General features: G+C 49.8%; 1 protein-coding gene and 1 long non-coding RNA gene across 4 annotated transcripts in view; both read left to right on the forward strand.

Annotated features, from left to right (window-relative positions):
• The window catches only part of ACTN1 (actinin alpha 1), a 93,973-nt gene that overhangs the window by 3,564 nt on the left and 65,662 nt on the right, over positions 1-24,747 (forward strand). The window lies entirely within an intron of this gene.
• The window catches only part of LOC111735093, a 27,490-nt gene continuing 2,749 nt past the window's right edge, over positions 7-24,747 (forward strand). Inside the window, exons 1-2 of the long non-coding RNA XR_002778679.1 lie at positions 7-16,751; positions 23,542-23,549. This is a non-coding gene — a long non-coding RNA (uncharacterized LOC111735093). The remainder of the gene's footprint in view (positions 16,752-23,541; positions 23,550-24,747) is intronic.

A 24,747-nucleotide genomic window follows, 5' to 3' on the forward strand; every position in this document is an offset into this window, starting at 1 on the left:
AATGGTGATGCCTGATGCAGCTGTAGGTAGAAGTCTGTGCAGGCAGAAGGCATGACTCAAGAGTCTGCAGTGGGTTGGCCTTGGCTTGTCCCTTTTTCAAAGAATGCTTCAGTGCAGAGTTCACCAGGCTGGGCTCCCTGGCTCCAGACACAAAATGCAGTGGATTAGAGGAGTTACTGGTTTTCGCAGTCTTCCTGACCTTCAAGGCTGAGCTCCAAAGCCACCTTTCCTAGGGGCAACAGGTCTGAACGCCCATCTTTCTGGGTTGACCAGAGTGCCCAGTTTATTCCCTTATGTGGATCTTGCTCATGCCTTTATGTGTACGTGTGTGTGGGTATCAGATGGGCTAGAGAGACATCGATTTTGAGTAGTATCCTGCCTCATCACTTTCAGGCTCGTGACTTAGGGCAAGTTACTTAACCTCTGTCAGCCTTCCATTCCTCACTTATAAAAAGGAGTTAAGAACCCCCTCACATACACACACTCTGCTGGGTTGACGGGAGAAGATACGTAAAATGGCAGCTTTGCTGTTAAATTTTATTCTTTCTCCTTAAATCCTGGAGGCTCTGGTTTATTGTGTATTTTCACAGGTGGCTGCCCTGATTTTTTTTTTTTTTTCCATATAAGAGCTTAATCAATATTTGTTGAGCTAATGGATGTTGAAACAGAGAGGTGGCCCAGGCAGGTGTAAGAATGTGGTTGTAACTAGGCCCAGATCCTAATTCTGTACCCATGTCAAGCCCGGTTGTCATGCCCGGTTGCAGGAAGAGAAGCTGCCTTGTTTACACTTGCTTCTGGCCTGTGTGACCATTACAGGACCTATCCAAGGCCACCGATCAGGGTAGAGGATTGCTGTGAATGGAGTGGAAAGGACACTTGCCTGCTCTGAAGGTTAGGAGTCTGAAAACCAGTTATACCTGGCGGAAACAAAACCTGTGAGAGGAGAGCTTTGGCTCTAGTGTCCATCCTCATGCCCCTGTCCTGACTCCTGCCTGCTTCACCCCATGCCAGTGTCCGTGGGCGTAGGACCCAGCCTCTCCTCTCCTCTGCTGAATCCCTAGTGCCTAGCACAGAGTCAGGCCTCTTGTAGGAGGTCAAGAAATAATTGAATAAATGGTGTCATGCATGGCTCCCAACTCAGGGCTGGGGGTGGAGATAGGGAAGAAATGCTTTACATTCCAGCTAAACCACCCTTCCTGGGGCTTTATCTGGCTCCAGCGTCTGCAGATCGGCATGCGCTGGGCATACTGGGTTCAAGTCTCTGCCCCTCCACTGATCAGCTCTGTGATCTGGGGGGAGTCACTTACCTGCTCTTTACCTGATGATACCAATGGAGAAATGGAGATTATACTCATTCCTGCCTGATATAGTTGAGTGGAGGTTTAAACCAAGTAATGGACATGGAGAATTTAGCATAGCACCTAGCAGATAGCAAGTACTCAATAAAGGTTAACAGTTTTGGGGAACCAGAGTTTCTATGGCCTTTGAGATACGCTGTGAGATAGATGTAGTATATAAGCCTATCTTTGAAGGAGCCAAGGTTGCCTAGGAATGTATGAGAGCTGTGTTGTTCTTGACCTCTGACTCTGAAGTCAGCTCTGGCTCATTCAGTGTCACTTGACCTCTCTGACTTCTCAGTCCTTTCACCTATACAATAATGTGAAGCCCTTGTTCACCTTTTTCCTACTGCCTGGGTATCCAGAATGAAGAGATGTATGTTAAAGTGCTTGTCAGATTGTAATAGGACGGGTAAAATGACCTCAAAATATGAATTTCGTCTGAAAGAGACAACTTAGGGCTGTCTTCAGAACCTACTGTTAAGTAGCAGGTCCCCCCACACCTCCCAGCACCTACCTGGCCCTGCTTTGCTCCAAGACCTGTTACAGTTGCTTCCTCTACAAAGCCTGTCCTTTGTGGCTGCGTTGGGAACAGGTGTCCCACTGGATGGCAAAACGATTGACAAAGCCTGAAGGAGAGAATAGACAGGGGCCTAGAACATCACAGCTGTGGAGGCCAGCTGGCCTGGACCAGGCAGGTGGGCTGCTTCTGGCTGCTACCTAGGCCGCCCTAAGACAGACAGGTGTGAGAAGGCCCGGAGTGCACTGAGATCCAGGCTTTTCAGTTTTGAAGAATGATGGGACCTTGAGGGGCTGTTGGGGTCACTGGAGATGGGTTTGTAGGAGTAAGAGGCTAGCGGGCTCTTCTTGAGGAATCCTTGGTCATCGGTCTTTTCAAATGGAAAAGGAAGAAACTCATTTCCTGAAGTCTCACTCCTCAAGGTGGAGCTGGAGCTATGCCCAGTGGGTGGGGGCGAGAGAAGGCCCTGACCCCTGGGACTTTCCTTGTGGGGCAGTTCTGAGGGTGAGGAGGTCAGACCAAATGGGCCTCTTGTAGTTCGGGGTTTGTGGTTGGGATTTGGGCTTCCTATTTCCATCTTCTTGAGGAAGGTCTGGGGCTGGGCACTTGGTCAGTGGTCACAAACCATAAACCTGGCGTGAGGATTTGTCACACAAGACCTAGTGTCTCCTGTAGGTCTGGAGCCTAGGTGGGGCAGTTCCCGCCTGAAACGACCTAGTCACAGACCTGCTACTCTGTGTCTGTAGGGACGAGCAGGTGCTCTGCTCCTCCACCCTCTAGTCCCTTATAGGGTAAGAACATGGATAGTTTCTCTTTGTGGAGTCTATCAATGAACACTGATTGAACCCCTCCGAGGTATCAGATGCTACACCTATGTGGGGTCATGGGAACCATGGTTTGGGTGGAGCGGGAACCAGAAAGACAAAAAAGCACACCCAGCTGTGCCAATAATGGCCAGAAGCGTGGCTAAGATAAATGCCGTGGTCACTGCAAGGCAGGAGCCAGCACTATGACCTGTGGTGGTGGAGAAGCTGAAGGACTGGTGGCATTTGAGCTTCAACTCCAAGGATAGACAGGACTTGAAGGTTCCGCTGGGAAGCCTCCCCTCTCCCTGGCAGCTAGGCTTTAGGCGTGTGTGTGTGTGTGTGTGTGTGTGTGTGTGTGTGAGTGTGAGAGAGAGAGAGAGAGAAGGGCAGAGCAGGGGCAACGGTACATCATCCTTGCAAGGCCTGCAAGCTGCTGTGGGTTGGGGAACACCCCTCTTATTCTCACTTGTCCTTTCCCATTCTCTTTGTCCCTCTCAGAGCTGACCTCTCACCTTTCTGAGAGGCCCGGCTGTTTATACAGCTCACAGGTTGGGCCCTGGAGCCCCATACCTCTGTGCATCTCAGCCCTTTAATCCCACATGAGCTGCTTCCATGTGTGTAACCCTCCCAGTTTTCCTGGGACCTTGTGTGTGGCCGAGGGGCTGTGATGTGAGGGCACCTTCGTCACTGGCCCTGCCATTGTCAAGTCTACTGTGTAAACACAGCCTATATCTCTGCAGAAGGGCCCCTGAGCTGGGCTGAGTTACTCACCAAGGACACTAGAGCAGTCCTGGAGCCCAGCAGCTCCCCAGCGAGGTCATAGCTGAGAGGCCATGGGCAGAGGAAACCCCCTTAGTCTGCTTTCTTAGTCCTGGCCAGACGGTCACCCCATTCGGACTCATGATTCATTCCAGAGTTCTGTCTCCATTCGCTGAGGTGCCAGCATCCTAAGTACTGATTGTCCATACCTGGCCCAGACTGAGGCCAGGAGTATTGAGGGTGGGAGACTCAGCAAACCAAGGCTTAGAGCCACCCTGGAAGCCCACCTTCCTCTTAACACATGTCTGATATTCCTCACCGGTTCTCAGGCTGAGCATTGAGCCCCAGAATCCATCCTTCTCGGCAGGTAGGGGGTAAACATAAAGAGAGGGCTGGTCAGGCGCTCTCTGCCCTGTTTCACCTGCTCTCCCCCATCGTGTCCTGCCTGGGGATTATCCAGCAGGATCTCGACATGCAGGGCACCATGAGTGCAGTGTTGTGATGCATGGGACCCAAAGCCAGGTCAGCAACAGTCATGGCCCCAACCTGCCCCTTCCGTGTGCCCATTCAGCCACCCCAAATAGCGCCATTGTTGCAGAGAGGATGGGCGGGAGAGGCAAGGCCTTAGTCCAGCTCCAGCTGATTTGCAGACGAATCAGCAAAAACCATGGCGGTCTCTGGCAGCCTGGGCAGGGTCATTTTCACAGACTAGAGCCAAGAGCAGGACTGGATTTTTTTTTAAGTAAAAAAAAAAAAAATTTCTTCTAATAATCATAGCTGCTCACTCTTTCTGAACACGTGCTAAGTATCAGGCACTGTCCTGAGAACTCTATGCATTTGACACATCCAGTCCTGTGAGGTGGGTACTCCTGTTACTCCATTTCACGGATGAGAGAACTGGCTCAGAGAAGCCACATAACTCTTCCAGATTTACACAGCGAGCCAGAGGTGGAGCTGGGGTCTGGAGTTTGCCTTCTCACCACTTTGCTCTGCAGCTTATAAAACAAATGCTCGCGTATCTAGGAACATTTAACGAAAGGCAGACAGACATACAAAACAAAACTCAGTAATGAGAATGTTCTGGAATTAGATAGCTGTGATGGTTGGCAACCTTGGTAATACACTAAAAATCATTGCATTGTATGCTTTAAATGGGTGACTTTTATGATATAATAATTACCTCAATTAAAAAACCCTTGGAAAATGATAAGTAATATAAAGAAGAAAATGACAATTGCCTGTCATCCCACCTCCCAGAGTTAAGCACCTGCACAGGAGTTTCTGATGCTCTCTGCCATCTGCATCCCTCTCCCTCTCCTTTGCGTGTCCCCCTTTCTCTCTCCCTCACTATTTACACAAAGGTCAGGGATCTGGGTTCATGGTGAGTGAGTGGGAGAAGAGGAGAGGAGAATAATCAAGAAGAGCAGCTTTTATAAAAAGCATGATGTGGTCTTTTTCCTGGAAACTGCTTAAGAATAGATCACAGATAAGCACAGACCAACAGAAGGATGAGGTGGGAGAGGAGGGGGTGGACTTCCTCATTTCCTCACTGGACCTCTGTCCATAAACCCTGTTGGCCTGGGATTGCTTCTCACCTTCTGCCACCCCCAGGGTGGGGGCCTGAGGCCTGGGGAGGAGAGGGGTGGGCCAGGGTCCTCCCCTAGTAGGCAGCTGTACCACTCTTGGGTTGCCTAGCAATAATGGGAAAAGGTGACTTAGCCCACTTTAGAGGCGAGAGGAGAATAACAGGCAACCAGGGATGGAAATTGGGAATAGATGCAGAGGATGCTGTTACCCTGGAAACTGCCTGCTTGGTCCTTGGCTACAGCAGGCTACTTTTGGGCTGGAATTAGCTTTTCATTGAGGGGTCGTGGGGTCCTCTCCAGGCCTATCACCCACAGGGTTGAGTGTGGGGCACAGAGAAACCAGTCTTGCACGTAGCCTTTGTGTTTGCTGTGTTCTGTCAGCAGCCTCTTTAACATTCACAACAACCTTGTAAGGTATGTGGGATGATTATACTGGATAGACGAAGATCCTGAGCCAAGAGATATAAAATGACAGGCTCACAACTGCACAGCGAGGAAGGGCTGGGGATGCAGGTGCTGGCACCCTTGGTCCTTAACGGGAACCTTTTGTTTTAATTTAAAGCATTTTACAAGTCCAAGATCTGGGAGGTGATGTAAATACTGTTTACTTCCTGGGAAGGGAAGAGAAGATGAGAGAAGGAAGGCTGGAAAGGAGAGTTATCTGTTTTATATCAAACAACCAACCAGCCAGTATTAAGAATGTCTCGGTTCCCCAAATAAGTAAAAAGACTAATAGTTCACACTGATTGACGGTTGCATGGTTTGGATTACCTCAGGCTGTCAAATAACCCTTTGAGGAAGGGACTGTTATTTTCCTTGTTTTACAGACAGGGAAATTGAGGTTCAGAGAGGTTAAGTAACTTGCCCAAGATTGACCAGCTAGTAAGCCAGGTGGGGAATGAAGCCAGATGGATTGACCTGGGAACTTATCTATTAACCAGCACACACACACCCTTTGCTATTCTGGAGTTTATGTTTTAATTGAGAAACAAGGCTTATATAAATGAAATAAAAAGGAACAACTCAAGATGGTGCATAATCAAGTGCTCATTATGTGATTCATGATTTTCAACATTTGCGCTTTCACATGTGGTTTTCTTTCCATTAATCATGATGAGCCAGCTTGTGAGGTCCTATCTCCTTTTCACAGACAGGGTGCGTTAGGCTCAGAGGAGCTAAGAGTCTCTCCCACTGCCTGAATGGGTAGACTTGGTCTGGAATCCAGGTCTTTGACTGGAGAGTCTCTGGCTAAATGGGTGGGCAGAGACCTTTCTGAAGTTCTTTTTCCCCAGTTGGAAAGGTAAGGAGGGTTCTAGACCTATCTCTCCATACTTTCAGTAGAAGGAGTAACTGTCAGGAATAAACTCAGGTCTCCTGAACCTGGAGAGCCACCCCCTGTCCCAGGTGGCCTTCCTAGAGCTGACCCCTGCTTTTGGGTACTGGGGTCCCTGCTTTAAGAGTCAGCCATGTCCCCCCTCTGCTACTTGGGCTCTTTCAGTGTCACCTGCTCCTGTTGGTCCCCCCCACTCCCCATTTTTTTTGTCACCAGGGGAATCTAAGAGACTTCGAACCAAGTAGCAGAGGCTCAGTGTTTATTTTGGTTGTAAAAGCCTGTGCATGTGAGACCCAAAGGTAGAGGTTCTTGTGGAAGCCATGAGACTGTTAAGAAAGTTGGTGAGGGAAAGTTTGGGGGCTTAGGTTGTGGTAAGCGGTTTTGGCTTTAAGCTCTGTGGGCCAAGCCAGAGGGAGGACATGCCCTTCCTGATTCCCAGCTTTGAACCTTGGTGCCCAGGGTCTATGTCTAAGGCCCCAAATGGTTCAGCTGAGGGCAGAGCAGCAATCACGGTGGGGGCGCCTTCTGACAAGCTGCCTCCTCTGCCTCCTCTGCCTTCAGGGGGTGGTCACAAGTCTGTGAGACCAGGCCAGGCCTTTCAGGGGAGCATGTTTATGGGCCTGAAGATTCATTTTTTAAAAGCCATCTGTAATACTGATGGGCAGAGAATGGAGTGGTGCTCAGCTCTATTTTCAAGTTATCTGTAGGTGAAATGACACCAGGGGAGGGAATGTCAAGGTGAGTGGCCTCTTTCAGTGAGGTCTGCTAATGGAACTTGGCCTTCCATCTGGGAAGACAGGCGGCAAGCCTTCCTTGTGGGTGGGAGAGGGCGCGATAAGTCAGACTCTATCTTTTCTCATGTCCCATGTAGAAATGGCTACATGGGACAGCCTGTAATTTGGGGATGGAAAGAGAAGTGGGCTCTTATTTCTTCTAAGTTCCAACACCTGGACACAGGATCCCTACCAACCCCAGTGTGAGGGCCTGGGGGGCGGGAAGTGGGGGAGGGGAAGGGCAGCACCTTTTGCCAAGGTCCCACTAGCCCTGCCTTGACCTCTGTGTCTGTCTGTGAGTGAGTGTGGGCTGTGTATCAGTGGGCATGTGTATCAGTGGGCGTATATGTGTGCGCGCCCATGTGTGTGTGTCTCTCTGAATAGGTCCTCTGTTGTTTTTGGCCACTGCCTTGACTTTTGGCACAGGAGTGGTGCCCTTTCAAACGCCGCAGACATCCTCCAGATAATACATAATGGCACTTTCCAGTGCAGTTCCCGATATTTTGGAAAAGCCTTTCTTTCCAGGAACCCAGCGTGCTTTTGCAGACTTGGCCCTGGGAGTTGGAGAAGGCGGCTCATGAATCCTGCTTTCCCGGAGGAGGGGAAGTGGGGGCCAGACCCCGGTTTCCTGCCCTTCGTCCCATGGCTGGAACTGTTTGGAGTGATCTTCACATCCATGAAACCCTGAAACCTGTTTTTAGAAACGTGGATCATTTTCCAAACTTAAGCCCCAATAAAAGCCACTTATTATTTATTTTTTTTTAAATTAAGCAATAGTAGATTGAGAAGTTCATTGTACTTCTAAGTTATAGTTAACTTTTTTAAAAAATGAAGGAATGCCACAGTGGCGTCTCTGTTCAGTGGGCTGTTTGGCAGAGACGGTGAGGCCACAGTGGGGTCCAGGGGAGCCTGGTTGAGAGACCCGCCCCCATTCCCTTTCCGCAGAAGCTGCTGGTTTGGGAGAAGGCCCAGCTTAGGTCCACTTGTGGCCCAGGGACTATATCTGGGAATATGGAGCTGAGTGTGCAGCCTCTCTCCCTGCAGCATGGACTAACCTGGAATTGTGCTATGGGCTGGGCAGGTTTCTAAGTGTTCTACAGATATTAATTCATTTAATCCTCACAACACCCTTACGAGATGGTTTAGCTGGAGGTAAGGAAGTTTGGAAAGGCCTGCCAGGGCTCAGGTGGTTATAGCCATTATTTCTAGATTTTCTGCTCTTGAGTCCAGTTCACAAAGACCATAAACATTATAGAGCTGAGGCCCTGGCAGTCTCCCCAGTCCCATTCCCTCCCCTCAGTGGAATGAACTGCTATTCAGCTTGGTGTTTTCACTCATAAATGTGCATCTATATAGTTCCTGCTTGTGTAGTTGTCTTTTTTTTTTTTTTTGTGCCTGTTTAAAATTTATGTAAATGATATCATTTCCAGCATCTCACTGTGCACCCTGCCTTGTCTGCTCACACCTCTCCCATGCCCTGGAGCTGTCGAGACAGACTCAGCATCCCATTTCGTGGATGAGATCACAGAGGTCCGGAGGCGATGGAGGACTTGAGGGACTTGCCCAGGTCACACAGCTGTTTACAGGTGGCAGGTGGGACTAGAAGCCCGACTTCCTGCCTCCGTGGGTGGTGCTCTGTGTTGGAGTTCAAAGGCTGCTATTTGATGAGGGAGGACAGGAGAAGTCAGTCTTCGTTTCTTCTTTCCTCCCATGTGTGTGTTTTTTGGGGGGGGCGGGGCGGGGCGCACCTGGCTCTCCTCCCCTCCGCTGCCCTCTTTCCCTGAAGCTCTGAGAACCAGGTTCTCAGGGACTCACACACCATCTTTTCTCCTTCCAGGGTAGCAGCTGTGCTTTTATTGCTCCTCGATGAAGCAAATATGCAATGACAGAAAGCTGCTGTGAATGTATTTGGGAATGCTTCTAAATGAATTTCTGTTTCACGTCTCACAGCGGCATCTTGTAGCATTTGTAAGTTAGTCGTTCTCAGCACGTAGAGTTTTGGAAGAGGCCAGAGGTGGGGGAGGCACAGCTGAGCCCCTCTTGGCTGGACCCCAGGGCCAGCCAGTAGAATTCCAGTTATGTCTCCTTGTCCCTGCTTGGTTTTGTGGCTCTGGCCTTTTCTTCTTTCTCCCCTGGCTCTGGGCCACTCAGCCCTTGCCTTGCTCACTTAGCGCCTGGGTAGAGGATGGGCTGGAGGGAGCTGGAAGGGATAGACGTGTTGGCAGCCTCTTGGCAGCCTCATCACACTTGCTTTGGCCACTGTTGTGAAACACTTGGCTCTGAGGACATCTGGAGGATTCTCAGGGGATGTCATTGATTTATGACTGACTTGGGCTCCTTGGATGATTGAAGGTGAGTTTATGGGATCTCCAGGGGCCTCCTGGTCTGTTATCCAGGACGCCTGGAGGCTGTACCACTGGAATCCAGACACACTCATGCCACCTCAACCCAGAGCCCCGAAACCTAGAAGGATGGGGATGGCTTGTGGAGTAGGACAGTGGTTCTCAACCTTGAAGGTGCATCAGAATCACCTGGAGGGCTTGTTAAAACACAGATTGTGGGGCCCCATCACCAGTTTGTCATTCAGGAGGTCTGGGGTGGGGCCTGAGAATTTCCAGTTTTGACAAGTGAGAGGGCACTTCAGAGTTACTCGAAGAGGAGGGACATACAGGTGGGGTGAAGAATTGGGGCTGTTTTTTGCAACTACTGGAGAAGTCTTGAGCCAAACTATGACTTGGCTGATTTGTTTTACCTCGTACCTGCTTTCCTTTCCTCCCAAATAAGTAGAAGCCGTATTCTTTCTCTACTGGGGAGGCTTAGACCTGGGGAGGAGATGTGCTTCTACACCCCAAGCAAAGGTAACTCCTCAGGAGCCTCCTGCTGGTACATAGTAGGTGCTCATTAAATATTGGATGTGATGAACAGTGATAGTGCCTTTGATGGGGCTGCGGCAGCCAGTCCGGCAGAAGACGTCTGGCAGATGCTAAGGTGCTGTGTGGCACCGTCTGAGTTACCCAGGCCACACCGGTGACGGGGTTGAGTCCAGAATCTAGAGCAGGGCCCGGGCTGGTTCCTTGGCCTCAGAGGTGTGCTCTGGGGTCAGGAGGAGGCCCAAGGCCAAGGAAGCTGGCCTTATACCTAGGACGGGGTCCAAGCCTGCCACACCATTCAGCACCCCCTTCCCCTGGGTGTCCGATTGCTGGGTGGCAGAGCCAGCACGGGCCCCCTGGCTCCTTTTTAGCAGGTACAACTGTGTTTTTTCCTCTTTGGGCCTAAAGCCCACTTCGGATTCCTCTCCCGAGGTACTGACTATGCTGACGTGTCCCTCTGTTCCCTGTCTTATTGCATTTGGCTAGGGCCCCAACTTCAGAAAATCTTAGGGAGTTTCTGGTCGTCTTGTGTGGGTTCAGGGCCTCAAAGGAACTAAAACCTGGGTCTCGGTTTTCCTTCTCTTTCCAGTCCCAGTGCTGAAGGTTCTCTGGAGTGTGGGACATCAACAGCCTTATGTCTTTAGCCACAGCATCTGGGGATGTGGAACCAGACAGAACCTCTGGACCCTCCAGCTCTCCAGTACGCGGGGTCCAGCGGGACCTTGTTCCACCTGCCTTCTTCTTCCTTTCTGTTGAGACCTTGCGGGGTAGCACTTAGGAGAGGAGTAGGTATGGAGAGACTTTTTTTTTTTTGGTAGTATTAGGCCCCAATACTGCTTGAGAGGACCCTGTCCTGTTCCTTGGGAACAAGGAGAACAATTGTGCATTATATGCCAGGAAGACCTGGGGTCATTTCTTAGAGGTACCCATGGCTACTGTGATGCTGGACAAGACACACCTGATCCTTACCTAGGCAATGAGGGGGCTGGGCGGTAGGATGGTGGTAGTTGCTCTATTGCAGGTGTCTTACTTGGGTTATTGCATGGAGATGAACTCTAGGGTCTGGGGCAACACCAACTTTCTGCATTTCTGTCCTTTTGGGCAGGAGAGTTGCTCAGCAGAGTCAAGCACTTCTTGAGGTGACCTTGGGCTTCCCAGCCTGTCTTTGAAGCTAACCATTCTGCTAACACAGTTTCTTATCTTTTGGCTTCTTCCGTGTCCTCAGCTTTCAGGAATGTGTTACTGCCATCCAGGGAGGGTGTGGGTGGGCCAGGTAAATGCGCTTCCCTTATGGACCCAGAAGCGCTCTGTGTCTGGGCCTCGCTCTCTTACTCTGGAAATACCTGCTGGGGTGTGGCCAAGTGGGGAGCCAGGTCCCTGGGGAGGGGAGAGCGGGGAAGGCCTTGTTTGGGGTTTGCGAAGGTCCCTGAGCTCTGTCTTCCAGCCTGATAGCTCCAGGTGTGTCTGGGGGCAAGGAGGGTGCATGGGGGTAGCTCAGGAGGAGTGGGGAGAGCCTCTCTGTCCACTGCAAGGAGGACCGTTTATAGTTGGTTCTGTGTGTAGGCTTGGCTGCCCACAGGCTTGGTACGAGGGAGGCGGCCTGCCTGTGGGCTCAGTGGGCAGGAGAAACTCGAGCCAGAGCCAGGGAGCAAGGATTTCATCTTGGAATCTGCCAAGGGACTGGTGTCAATAGGGAGCCTTGCCTTTTCACTTTGTTTACTCTCAGAACCCAGCTCTATTCCTTCTCTCGTAGCAGTTTGAAGAAATCAAATCATAGAATGTCTGAGCCAGAAGGGACCTATACTGTCACCTGACCATCTCCTCATAGATGAAGAGACTGAGGTCCATAGTGGTGATATGACTTGTCCAAGGGCTTTCTGCATGAGTTCATTCCTTGTGGGGCTGGTTTTGGTAAGGACCCCTTATTCTAGGCACATGAAAACTATCTTCTGAAGTCATCCTTGTGGGTGGGCCTCAGAACACCTGTTGACAGACAGGCAGGGTGAACCTCTGTGCTCCGAAGGCAGATGAAGCTGCTGGGGTCCTGGCTAGTTTGTGGGTGAACAAGTTTAGGTGAATTTCATACATGTTGGAGGTAGTGATGGATAGGTGGGCCCTCTGCATGACTGCGCTCGAATTCAGATGTTCCTGGGACTGGCTCCTGATTTTGCAGTTGAAGAGGGGAGCAAGAATGAGCCAGAGGGTCAGATCTTAACAGCTGACACTACCACACACTCAGCTCTGTGCTAAGTCCATTATCAACGAACCGTCATAATTACCTTATGAAGTATAAGGTATATCACATTTTCATTTCTACTTTACAGAGAAGTTGAGGATTATTGAGATTAAATAATTTGCCCCAGTCCCCTCAGCTCTTAAGTGGGAATGTGGCCTGTGAACCCAGGGCTGCCTGGCCAGAGCCCACACTCCTAGCCACTGCCCTGGCCGCCTCCTCTCATCAGGACACTCCTGCTCGGCAGTGAGTCAGCCCTGACTAGACAAGAGAAGCTCCTCACTGGAGATGGAGCTGGGTCTCCATCCTTCTCAGGCCCCAAATAGCTGTCTCCTGACATGTTCCTGCACATTCCTGAGGAACCAGGAAGTGGTCATCTCTCTGGTCCCTGATGCTGCAGGTCCCAGGGCTGCGTTGAGCACTGGAAGTGGGGGTGGCTCAGGGCCACACCGGGGCTTTTTATTCCCCTTCCATACTTCTATTTGCCCTCTTCCTTTCTTCTTGTCTTCCTTCCTTCCCTCTTGCTTGGCAGTGGCGCCCCAGGCCCTGGCCACCCCTGAGGATGGTCTTGGGGCGAGCCTCTGCTGGGCCTTACCTCTGAAGAGGGGTGGCTTTCCTCCACTTCCTGGGAGCACAGGGGCGCAGGGCCTCTGGCCTTGCCTTGGCTGGGGGCGCTTCTTGGCTGTGTCAAGGTTGGGCTGCTCCTGTGTCCGTAGAGATGCTCCAGGCCTCCAGTCTCTGACATAGTCACGGTAGTGTTTCTTCCGCTTTGTTGCAGGCTCTGCACTGGTAGTTTCACATACATACTCTGATCTTGTCCCCATAACAAGGCGGGAGGTATTAGCCCCATTTACAGGTGAGGGAGTCACACACTGAGAAGTTGAAGAATGTGCCGAGTATATGGCTGACTGACATTCCACACCCAGGTCTATGGGGCTAAAGCGCCTGCACCGCCCCCACCCCCAACACCCAGAGTGAGCAGAAAGTGGCGGCCTGCTCAAAAAAAACAAAAAACAAAACAAAACAAAACACGAAAAAACCCCTAAAAAACATAAAAATTAAACTCCCAAGCAACAACAACGAAACACTTTTCTCTGCCTGGCTATGGCATCCTGGTGAGCGGGCTGGAGTGCTGCTGCTGGCCTCCACGATGAGAAGAGGCAGATGGGCAGCATTTACAGGCTTGTGGGCACCTCTTACCCATAAGGATGGGGCTGGGGCATTGCTCAGAACAGCTCAGGCCGTAGAACACATGAATGCAAGGACAGCTGGAAGCCAGTCCGAGCCTGTCCCTGAATCTGGCCATGCCTCTGTGATTAATTCTTTTCAAAGAATTTCAGTGCCCATCATTACCTGGGCCCGTCAACGGGCTATGGGAGCCTGGTGAATGTAATAATAATAATAATAATAATAATACTCCTCCTCTAAGAGCTATACTCACTAGCTCTTCTAATGCTGTGTGCCTGGCACTATTCTTAGCTTTTTACGTCTAAGCACTGGGACAAGAACTTTCTATGTACTAACCATATAATCCTCACAACAACCCCATGAGGTGGCACTAGTATCCCCATTTTATAGATGGGAAAACAGGCCCAGAGAGGTTTAGTAATTGGCCCAAGGTCTTTCCTACAGCTAGTGAGTGGCAGAGCTAGGATTTGAATCCAAGGATTTCCAGACAATAAGACCCTGATTTCCATGAGGCCAGGGGCCTCCATATGACTTTTATTTCTATCTGCAAAGCTGGCCTAGAACCTGATGCCGAGTGGACTCTAGGAAAAGTTGTAATGATGGAATGAAGGGCATTTGGATCCTGACCTTTGAGGGGACGTTGTCTTTAAGTTGCAGAGAACTGGCATGGCTTCTGTGGATGTGACATTAGCTACAGCCCTGAGGCCCACCTTTTGCTTCCTGCAACCACCTACTGAGTGGGGGGACGCCCCTGTGTATGGGGAGACTTCAGGTGTAGGCAGAGTAGCCAGGGTTGGGGAAACAAGCCCAGGAGACGCAGTGCCCACCCCTCATTAGCTATTCATTCCTTTAGGGTGATGGTCAGCACGGCTCAAGTGCCATTAGGTGTTTCATTTCCAGGGAGAGATAAGATAGCAAATAATTTAGAATTTAATCAAGTTATCAATTCATGGGGATGAATGGTTTCTTATTTTTGTCTTTATACACGATGCTTGGCATGTGGTAGGCACTTAAGCAATGTTTGTTGCATAAATGAATGAATTTAAAAAATACTCATTATGGAAAATGCAAGCGCAGGAGTAGAGAATACTGTAATGAATCCCCATGTACCATTACCCAGCTTCAGCAATTAGCAGCAGAACCTGCCTGCCACATTTAGCCATCTGGGTTATTTTACAGGGAGATTAGTGCGCTAGTATGAACTGCTAGGCACTTCTCAAGTGAAAAAGACAAGTGGACATGAAATGATACTATATAGTCCTAAAAAAAACTCGCCTTCGTATCACTACTGTGCCAGGCACATTGCAGGGCTCATCTGAAGGTTTGAACTGACTGTGCTCCATACCTGGCCAGGTGGCATTGCCCTTCTGCCCCAGGGTGAGAGGAATGTTTCTGAAGAATGAGGTCAACAGACACATGAAATGCTCAAAATTATACACTGGGCAGAAGGCACTGCAGCCAGTGATAGTTCATCCATTCAATCACATTTACTGTGGATCGTTTTTTTAAAAAATGACATTTCAAACATAAGAACAAGTACAGAGCATAGTAAAACACAAACCCATGCGCCTGCCACCCAGACTTAATATATATCAAGCACTCGCTCTTTCTAGATCAGGACCAGTGCACGCTCCTGGCCTCTGAAGAGGCCAGTGGTTGAGAGACCCATGAACTGGCATTTCCCTGTCATATTCAGAGATGTCATATCCTGTATAGTGAAGGGAGCCCAAGGAAGGCCCCCATTCACCTTTGGGGGAGACAGGTAAGACTTCTTGGAGGAGGTGATAATGTAAGTTAAAATTTGAATCTAGAATATGTAAGAGTGAGTCAGGCAAGGGGTTTGGTGGTGAAGGACGGGGGAGGTGGCCCAGGCAAAGAGTGACCAAAGGCATGAAACGGTGAGTGTCAAATTCTGGGAAGGGGGAGGAGCAAGAGATGAGTGCGAAGGAGTGGGCAGGGAGCAGCTGGAAAGAAAGGCCTGGGGGTGGGTGACAGTGAGTATAGGGTGAGTCAGTGGAGGGACAAGCTCTGGCCATCTTCAGGCTCGTCCTGAGTCCTGCTCAGCACTCAGCCAATTGAACAGGACACCTCAAATCGAGAGGATGAGAGACTAGTGTAATCCTCCGGAGTGGGTGGGAAGGTGGGCACTGTGTCAGAGGCATGTTGAAGGAACCTGGTTGTTTGGAGAAGGCTCAGGCTGTCCTCTGGAAGAAGGGCTGTGCTGGACTTGCCGTGTGGTAGGCCCACCGGGGAGAAGTGAGACTTGATGGGAATTGGGTAGAGATGGAGTCAGGCTTAGAGTTTTTCATAGTCAGACTTTCCAAAGAAGGACTGAACTCTTAGGTCATGAGTTTCCTGGTCTTCCCCCCACCCCTCCTCCCCCATATTGGACCTTTTATTAATATATAACATCCTTTGTCTCTTAATAACTTTTTTAAAAATATATTTTTAATTTTTCAATTACAGTTGACATATAATATGTTCGTTTTAGGTGTACAACGTAGTGTTTTGTTTAGACATTTACATAACTTAAGAAGATGAGTTTCCTGGTCTTGGATGGGTTTAGGTAGACTCAAGGTATTAAGGCAGGTGAAGTGGGGAGGTATTGGAGAGCTCTACCTTGCCTGGACTTCAAGGCCTCTCCTCAGTCTGTGTTCTGAGGGTTGAGCCTGGGGGAGGGTGGGTTAAGTGACCCGTGGGCATAGGCAAATGGCGCTCCAAAGAAGGTGGCTGTGGAGGAGGTGCTGGCACGTTGCCGTGGGAACCATCTCAGCTGTGGGTTTCTTTTGGAGGATGCTCTGGAAGGGAATGAGCTCACTCCACCTGCGAGGTGATGAGTCAGCCTGCTTCTGAAGTCCTCCTTGCTCTCCAGGGCCGTGCAGGGAGTTGAGCGGCTGATCTTGCCCCTGCCCCTCCTCAGGCCACTGGTACTTATTTGCCCAATGTGCACTGTTGTCATCAGATGGCGGCAGTAGAGGCAGCCACCAGCCATTAAGCCTCTAGTCCAGTTGGCCAAACCCTGGCCCTCAGCAGGGCTCATATAGATAGGCACCAACTACACCTGTGCTGGGCCTGGGGCTTGCAGCCCTGTGAGCTGGATGGCCACTGAGAATGTGATTTCAGGTGTGCTGAGGGTTTTGAAGGAGAAGGACGCAGGCTGTTGGTGAGTATCTGTCAGTCAGGTATAGGGGTAGTTTCTAGGGCTGGATGAGGAAAGCTTTCTGGAGGGAGTGGCATTTGATCTGACATGGAAGGCTGAGAGGTTACTCCTTTGCCAGTCAAATCCTAGGTATTTGGAGGTCTGGAGTCATGGCTCATGGCCTCTGTCCCCCCACCCTCATCCCAGGTGTCTGGTTTTGTTCTTGTGGAGGGAGCGCTCAGAACATGTCCACTGACTGAAGCGGATGGCAAGAATCTCAAAGCTGTGATTTCAGGGGACCAGCCATCTCCCCTAGACCTTAAAAAAGTGCAGGCCATCACTCACTGGAGCCAGTACCTAAGGATCCAACTGGGGGCTTGTAGCCTGTCCCCTCCCTCCCAGTGTGGCAGCCTGGGCGGATGACATTGGAAAGGCCAGGTAACTCTGCTTTTCCAGCTTCTGCTTGCCTGCCTGCTTCACCCACATGGGCCTCTCTTTTCCATTTGAGAAGGTAAATAACTTGAGGTGGAGGGGAAATGACCATTTTAACCCTTTCACCTAAACACAACTACTTGTATTTTCAGAAACTTATTTTTGTTTTTATCCTCAGGCCTGCATTATTTTGATAGTAGTAGTCAAAGTGTATATACAATGCAGTTCTGCTTTTTTATTTTCCCACTTGGCATTTTATTGAAGACATTCTTTCTTTTCTAGCCACACAGCCTTTATATTCCTTCCTGGGAGAAAGTGAGATCCAAGTATAGAGATTGTTTCATGAATATGTATTTATTTGTACTTCCCTGCCTCTTTCCAAAAAAACATTTGAGGAGAACGCATTGAAAGGCTCACGTATAACAGAGTTTTCAATTTAAGTTAGAGAATCTGGAGCTTTGTCAGGGTAGGGTTGAGGTAATCCAGAAAACAATATTAAAAGAAGTTTTTTTAAGTCAGCACTGACCCTAGTTCTGAGCTTCCTGGCAGCCAGAACAAAAAAGAGAAATTAGAATTATCTTAGATTTATTTCCTAGTAAAAGGAAACATATCAGTTCATGGGAAGGGGACACTTTTTGTAAGTACTGAGCGCTGAGGCCTTTTCTATTTTAGGAGAGCAGTGAAGTGGATGATGCTGTCAGTATTAGTTTCGTGGAACCCACGGAGACATTTTCTGTATAATGGTTCTAAAATCAATCCCCAGTAGAGCCAAAGGCATGGTGTTAAATCACACTTGTGTAAAAGCGTTCCTCTGGGGAGCTGAATAATGAAATCTCGTTCTACTGTTTCTAGAGGATCAGCCTGAGCGAGGCCTCGGTCCTTGGGGATGCTCGGCAGCGTTTCCTGGAGACACTCACATGTCTGACAGGAGCTAGAGGGCAGTCTCTGGGTTCCTGGGCCTGTGTTCAGAGGTTTTCTGAGGCCTTCCCTGAGAAGAGAACTGTTTGCGATAGTTGCTGGGCACATGAGGGCAGGGCCAGAGCTGCAATTTTATTAGGGAAATGAGAGTTTGGCCTAGTTCACCTTTTCACAGGGAAGGCCGTGGAGGCCAGCGCCGCCTTTCAGAAGCACTTTTAGGTCCGCTCTGTTTCATCGAGGTGCTCCTGGCCTCTGGCTCTTGGCCACAGGGCAGGGGTGAGATCCTTCAGGAAGGAAGTGGTGTGCCAGTTGTGGCTGGGCCTGGGCATGGCACTTTTCCTGCTGCCTTACTCCTCAGCCAGGGGACAGACACTCTTCTCTTAATTCTCCCACTGTTGGGCATTTTCACGGTTTCCAGTTTTTGACTATCTTAGGTAACTCCTCTGTAACTATTCCTGTCACGTGGACATTTTCTTGCATTTTAGGATAATACCTGGGAGCTGAGTTAATTGGTCAAAAGAGATGATCATTTCTATGAATCCTTTTACATATTAATTTGTTACCTTTGTGAGACGGACTAGCTTAATGTGCCATCAGTGATACACAGGCTATTTTTTTTTTTTACTAATTAAAAAATGTAATATTTATTGTGGAAGAAGAAAATAAAGATGACCCAAAATCCTGCCACCCTGAGAATGTGCAGGTGTTGGTTTGGTGTGCTGCTTCAGTGAACTTGTTGCCTCTTGTCAGGCAGGGGTTTGAGCTGGGCAGTCTTCTGTTAGTGACTGTCCCTAAGCACCCCCTACCTGGAAGCGGGGGCACCCAGTTTTCCTTTGACACAAAATATCTTCTCAGCACTGGCCTGTCTGGCTGTGGGCTTACATTTCTAAGGTTCCGAAAGCCTCATTAACATTTTAATCTAGTGCTAGATACGTAGAAAGTGGTTTGGAAACTGTCAAGATTTAAATATTTGGAAGGAAAACGTGAAATAGTATCACCCACTGGCAACTCGCAGATTCCTCAGTAGCTACCAGAGGCCAGGCAAGCCCGAAGGAGCTGATGAGCGTCGGTGGGAGACATAGTCCGGAAGGGGAATCTGTGTCTGAGAAGGTTCCTGACCACGTTCCCCAGGTTCCTCTCTGTCTGCGAGGCTTATTGGAAGAGCCAGGGTGTTTGGTAAAATTGAAGGGAAGTGGGAGACGTCATAAACGAGAACCTACGCCTGCTGTCTGCACCCATCTCTCACTTCCTCCATGTCATTCTCTCAGCCAGACATTTCGTGGTCCAGGTAACACGGTCCTCTACCCCTCATCTTTTGGAGGAAGCCTCCCTGGTGGGAGAGACCGCTTCTTGTGTCGGCTGGGCCCTTGCCGAACTCTTGACCAGGGCACTGGTTCTGGGCCGAGGGTACCAGAACAGTTACGTGCCTGGTCGAAGCTCTCAGGTATTGGAATGGGAAGAAGTTGGATTGTTTGTGGAGTGACATGACCTCAATGACATGATGCAGTCCTCAGTCTCTAGGAACTGTAAGAGTTGACTAAAGATTTCTTAGGTGGCTTCAAGTGCCAGAATAGGTGAATACATTGGGAGCGTTTAGTGCTGTGCACATAATAGTGACATACTTGGATGTTTGTGTCATTTTCAATATGTAGGAGGTGATGCACAGAAGGTTTCTTTCTCCTGCATCTCTGGCCCTCCCATGGAATTGCATGAGATTTGGGCAGGGCCATAACTGGAGGTCCACAGGTGTTTCTTGGAGGAGGAAGAGATGATACTTAAATGATCGTATCTTGGAGATACCTAACCCCCTACCCACACGTGGAACTCTCAGGCTCTCTTGGCGATGTGCCTAGGGGATGCTTGCTCTCCCTAGTGCTGAATGTCCTATGGCCAGCCCATCTGACACAGTTGAGGACAGTTTTCCAATGTCTAGGGGATGTGGATAATCAGAACTTTGGAGCCATGGCATTCACCAGAGAGAATCTTGATGTTGGGACATTTCCTTGAGGGCAGTGAAGGCAGAAGCCACTGGAATGTCTCAGCTGCTGTTCAGATTGTTTGAGTAAATAGCTCCATGTTGGCTCCAGCTTGTGGCCATGTGCATGGGCTGGGATTGATTTGTTCTGTCTGGTTTGTGAGACACTGGACCCTCTTTGCTTCTCTCCACCCGGAAAACCACAATGAACTATAAAGGCTGGTCCACTTAAGATTCATGGTAATTGGGAGGGAGAGAGGAACTCCTGAGGAGACAATGACTTGTGCTTTGCTCTGTGAAGGAGAGGTTCCTTTGCTATGATGAGTGGATGTAGGTGGCAGTTAAAGGCCTCCTGTCTGTACCTTATTAAATGATAACCCGCTTCAGGTGACCGCAACTTCTCTGGAAGTATTCTGGTTCCCATGAGCATGTCTACCTCTAGCCACCCAAGTGGAGAGTTTCACTCCAAGGCCATGTTCCTTAAACCTTGGTCTATGGTCTACCTAGGGTTTATGTACAACCTGTAGCCTCCTGAGCCTTGCCCAGACCTGCTGAACCAAATGCTCTGGGTTCAAGCCCCGGAATCTGCATTTCTAGCAAGCACCCTACTTAATTTTTAGATAATGCTAGAGACCTCAGTGTAGGATTACCCGAGGAATATTGTTGCTCTATTTTGAATGGTAGTTCAGCTCAACAAACTCAACTCCTTCATTCCTATTCATTCTTCCTCTAGGACATTGATGATGATGCTTTGTTTCCTCGTAGACTCAGACCGTGAATTCATTAGCCCCCTCAAATGTGAATCAGGTATCTATTCTGGACCCCAAGCTCCTGTGACTTAGAGGGAAAGTGAAGAAAGAACAATCTATTCTTGCTTCCCTAACTGTAAATTGTTTTTGGCTTTAGAGCAGGTGGGCCAGTGGGCTATCTACAAGGCTGTTTTAAAGCAATGTTGCAGTGATAATGGAGACTATGCTTATTCATCCTAGGCATTCCTAGGGGCCATCTGTTTGAGACAGGCAGCCCACCCTGCCCAGCAGTCCCTCAGCCTGCTCAGTGGGCCCTCCCTGCCACCGAGCACAAACATCTGTGTCCTGCAGTGACTTGCCAGCTCGGTTGTTTGGTTTCCTGTGGAGAGAGGACTTCTCAGCATTCTATATCCTGCCTTGCCCTGCTCCACCCACCCCCCCCACCATCCCCCACCCCACCTTGGTGACCTCTGATCCTCTAGCCTTAGTTGAGCCAAATTTTGACTGTGGACTCTCGTCTGGGTTCTAGCTTTCATCCAGACAGCATAATAGGGGTTTGGGTTGGCTCTAGACTGTGTGAACGCCTCCTCATTGTCATGATACTGGATTGCTTCAGCCTGGGGGTCTGCCAGCAGCAGTGTGTTTTGCTGGCACAGACTTAAACTGCTCCCCCCTGGAGACAGGGGTCCAGGCTACAGGAAGCTGAGAAGGACTCAGCCTTTAAGTGATATTCTAGGATTGTAGGACTCAGGTTAATAGGCAATTCTGCAAATGACTCCATACTCCTAGGGGTCATTTTGGTGGATCTAGATCAAGAAACCCTCTGGCTACCTCTCTACCTAGTGGGAGTTCCTCTGGGGAGATCTGACTCTATGGGAGTCTCATCGTAGAAGGGGATCAAGGTCTCAGAAATAAGGGGGATCGAGTTTAGTAGGGAAAGCGTCAGGGGAGCCACATGCCCGTTGATGTCAGAGTGGACCAGGCTTACAGGGTTGGTATAGAGGATGTGGGACTTGGAGCTAGGATTGAAGGAAGAGGATTCCTAGAGCACTTAACATGGAGACCCAGAGAAGAAGAAATCTTCCAGTCCATACACTTAACTGAGAAATAATTTTAAAAAGGAATAAAGAATTCCTAGCAGGGCAAGGTTCTAGTTGAACAAATGGGTGTGCTGGTTTCTGAAGCGTGGAAGTTTGGTGCAGCCTGTGTGTGGGTTAGTGTCGTGGCTCGCGTATGCAGCAAAAGCTGTGAAAATGTTCATGCCCTTTGGCCTGGTAATTCCACCCCCCAGGATTGTATCCTAAGGAAACTGTCCAACTAAAACCAAGAAATGCTTAAGAATCTTCTCTGTGCAATCGATAAGAGCCAAACTGCGGGGAAAGCTTTCATGTCTTAAACTTTAGGGGAGGGATTTAACAAACCATCTTGATACATGATAGTGGTGGAACAATTTTTCAGCCTTTAAGTGATATTCAGGAAGGTTCTACAGGAAAAAAATAATCAATAGACTGTTGAAAGAGAACGCTATATACTATGTACATTATAATTGGTTGCAACTGTAAAACCAGTGTGAATAGGAAGATAATATGCAAAAATGAAAATGGCTGTGTTAAAGTTGTAAGATTAAATACTTCTTAAGAAAAATAGTATTTAAATTTTATAGCAAGTCAGGGAGTTCCTGTCTGAAGCACCATCTCTCTCCAAATATTTTTCTGCTGTTGACTGTCCCTTTGCTTGAGTAGTGGCAGCTCCATGAGATTTAACCTTCTGTCCTGAGCATTTCACTGTGTGCTGTGCACTGTGAGGTGCTTTGGAGTCCACACAGCGTGTAAGACCTGGTCCCCTGAGCTTAAGGGCAGGGGAAGACGAGATGTGCCTCTGCTGGGTGATCCGATTCGTGCTGAGTGCTGAGATGCGGGCCAGGCTCTGGTGGGGGCTGGGGGAGGTGACGGGGGAGGTGGGCAGATGGTCTGGGCCTTCAGCAGCGGTGGGAGGATCCATAGTACCAGGAGAGTTTTCAGGACAGAGGAGCACCTGGTCTGGCAGCTGGGAAGCCTGCAAAGCCCAGCAGAGTCCAATTCCCTTAAGATGGATCATCGTAGCTTTGAATGAGATTAGTTAGACGAGATGCCTGTTATTCACCTCATTTTCTAGAGACTTGGAAACTCAAGTCCAGGAAATGAACTTTTACAGGAATCTACAGGGTCCCCCAGACAGAGCTGGTATGCAGCCCCGCTTCCTGTGGGTTGGCTGCCCTTCATTTGCAAGCCCTGCCTTCACCCTCCCAGGGGCAAATCCCCAGGTGTGGCAACCACTCTGTGGTCCCTTTTGGGCTGCTCGTGGAAGATCAGCATTCCTTCTCCATTGACCCTGTCTTGTAAATCTGTCCTTGGCTATCGTGGGTGCTAGGCGCTCCTGGGGGGCTGCCCCATCCACACATGCCATTTGGCGACTTTGACATTTTGTTTAAGCGGGGATGTGATTGAGAGCATGTGAGGGCGAGAACCAGAGGCGCTGGCTCTTTAAGGCATGGCCTTCAAGTGAATTCTGGCAGAGGAGACACTGAACATTTTATTTTAGGGCCGGGAGGGGGTGGGGGAAAGTCCCCACAGCATCTGGTTTATGTTAAGCCCTGCCCTTCAGAAAAGGGCTGTGTTTATGGTTCGGATGCGGCAGAGGTGGGGCGGGAGGGGTGCTGCTTCCCCCCACTAGGCATTGATGCACAGGGAATGCCCGAAGTTTCCTTCTGCTCCTCCTGCCCCATCTCAGGCTAAATGCTTCCAACCCTGAGAAAAGTGTGACATCCATTTTATTCCTGGAGTTAAAGCAGATGTTTGCCTTCTGATGGCCTCCAGCAGCTGGGTCTTGCCAGATGGAGCTCCATCCGAGTGTCTCAGGACTCCCTGAGTTAGCCGTCTGTCAGCTCAGCTTGTCTGGCGTCCCCAGAGCCCTGGATGGCAAGTTTGTCTGCCATGATCCCGAGGTTGAGGCCTTGTGTCCCAGCGATGCCCAGGGACACAAGGGACACAGCTGGAAGGCTCTGTAGAGCCCCTCTTGACAGATAAGGACCTGAGGCCCAGAGGGCTGGAGAAGCTTGTCCAAGGTGACACAACAAATGAGCAGCAGATTCGAGATTCAAACCACACTCTCCTGACTCTCAGTTGGGTTTGCCTCATATGGCTTCCCCTTCTGCCTGCCGTTTGTATTACTCTTCCAGGCTCTGCTCCCTCAAAGGGCTGGTCTTGGGGACAGGGGTTGGGGTGGCAGGTCTTGAAACTTGGTGGCAATGTTCATGAGGCCATGAGTGTTTCACAGTCTGGACTGACTCACTGTTCTTTCCCAGCACGGGCACAGTCCTGGCTCAGAAAATGGCTCCGAGAATATTGAATGAATGGATGATGAGGTAGTTTGGCCTGAGAGTGCGTGTGCTGGTGTTCCAGTTAGAACTGGTGTTCCAGTTTCCCTCCGAGTCTCCTTACCCAGACTCTCCTTGTTTCGAGGCCATGTCCTGTCTTCAGAAGCCTGGAGGTTCAGAACTGAAAGGAACTTTCAGTAGCAAAGGTCCCATTGCCTTCCAGTTGCAGATGAGGAAACTGAGGCAAGGCCACAGAGCTAGTCAGTGGGAACATGGACCAAGCCTGCATCCGTCCTGGCGTGTTCATGGTGGGCACTGAGAGTAGAAAGAGGAAAGGCCTGTCTTGTCCTTCGTGCCTCCCCCATCCTGTGTCTTCCTCGGTCGGGTGAGCTATTTTCTCTGCCTCCCTCTCCACACTAGCTTCCTCTCCCCTTGCAGTGGAGGATGGTGGGGTGCTTTCACTAGAGCCGTCTGGGGGTAAAGGCCGGGCATGTAGGGATTGGGCCAAGTCATTCCCTTGTGCCTTCTTAGGGAAGTAGGGCACGCTGGCTCATTTCCTTCCATGGAAACCAAAGCCAGAGTCACCTTGGAGTCAGAGCCTCAGGAGGGGTCCCCCAGCCACCTATTGTCCCTGGCTCTGGCGGGGCACGTCACTCTTGCCATTTTCACTAAGGGCCAGGGGAGGCCCTGTGCAGTATAGCTGGCCCCCAGTCCAAGTCTGCCTTTACTGATTTGTGGGCGGTTCTCGTTCTTCTCTGCAGGGCAGGCTGGTGC

The sequence above is a fragment of the Pteropus vampyrus genome, unplaced genomic scaffold (genome assembly GCF_000151845.1).
Source record: "Pteropus vampyrus isolate Shadow unplaced genomic scaffold, Pvam_2.0 Scaffold15, whole genome shotgun sequence".
NCBI lineage: Eukaryota > Metazoa > Chordata > Mammalia > Chiroptera > Pteropodidae > Pteropus > Pteropus vampyrus.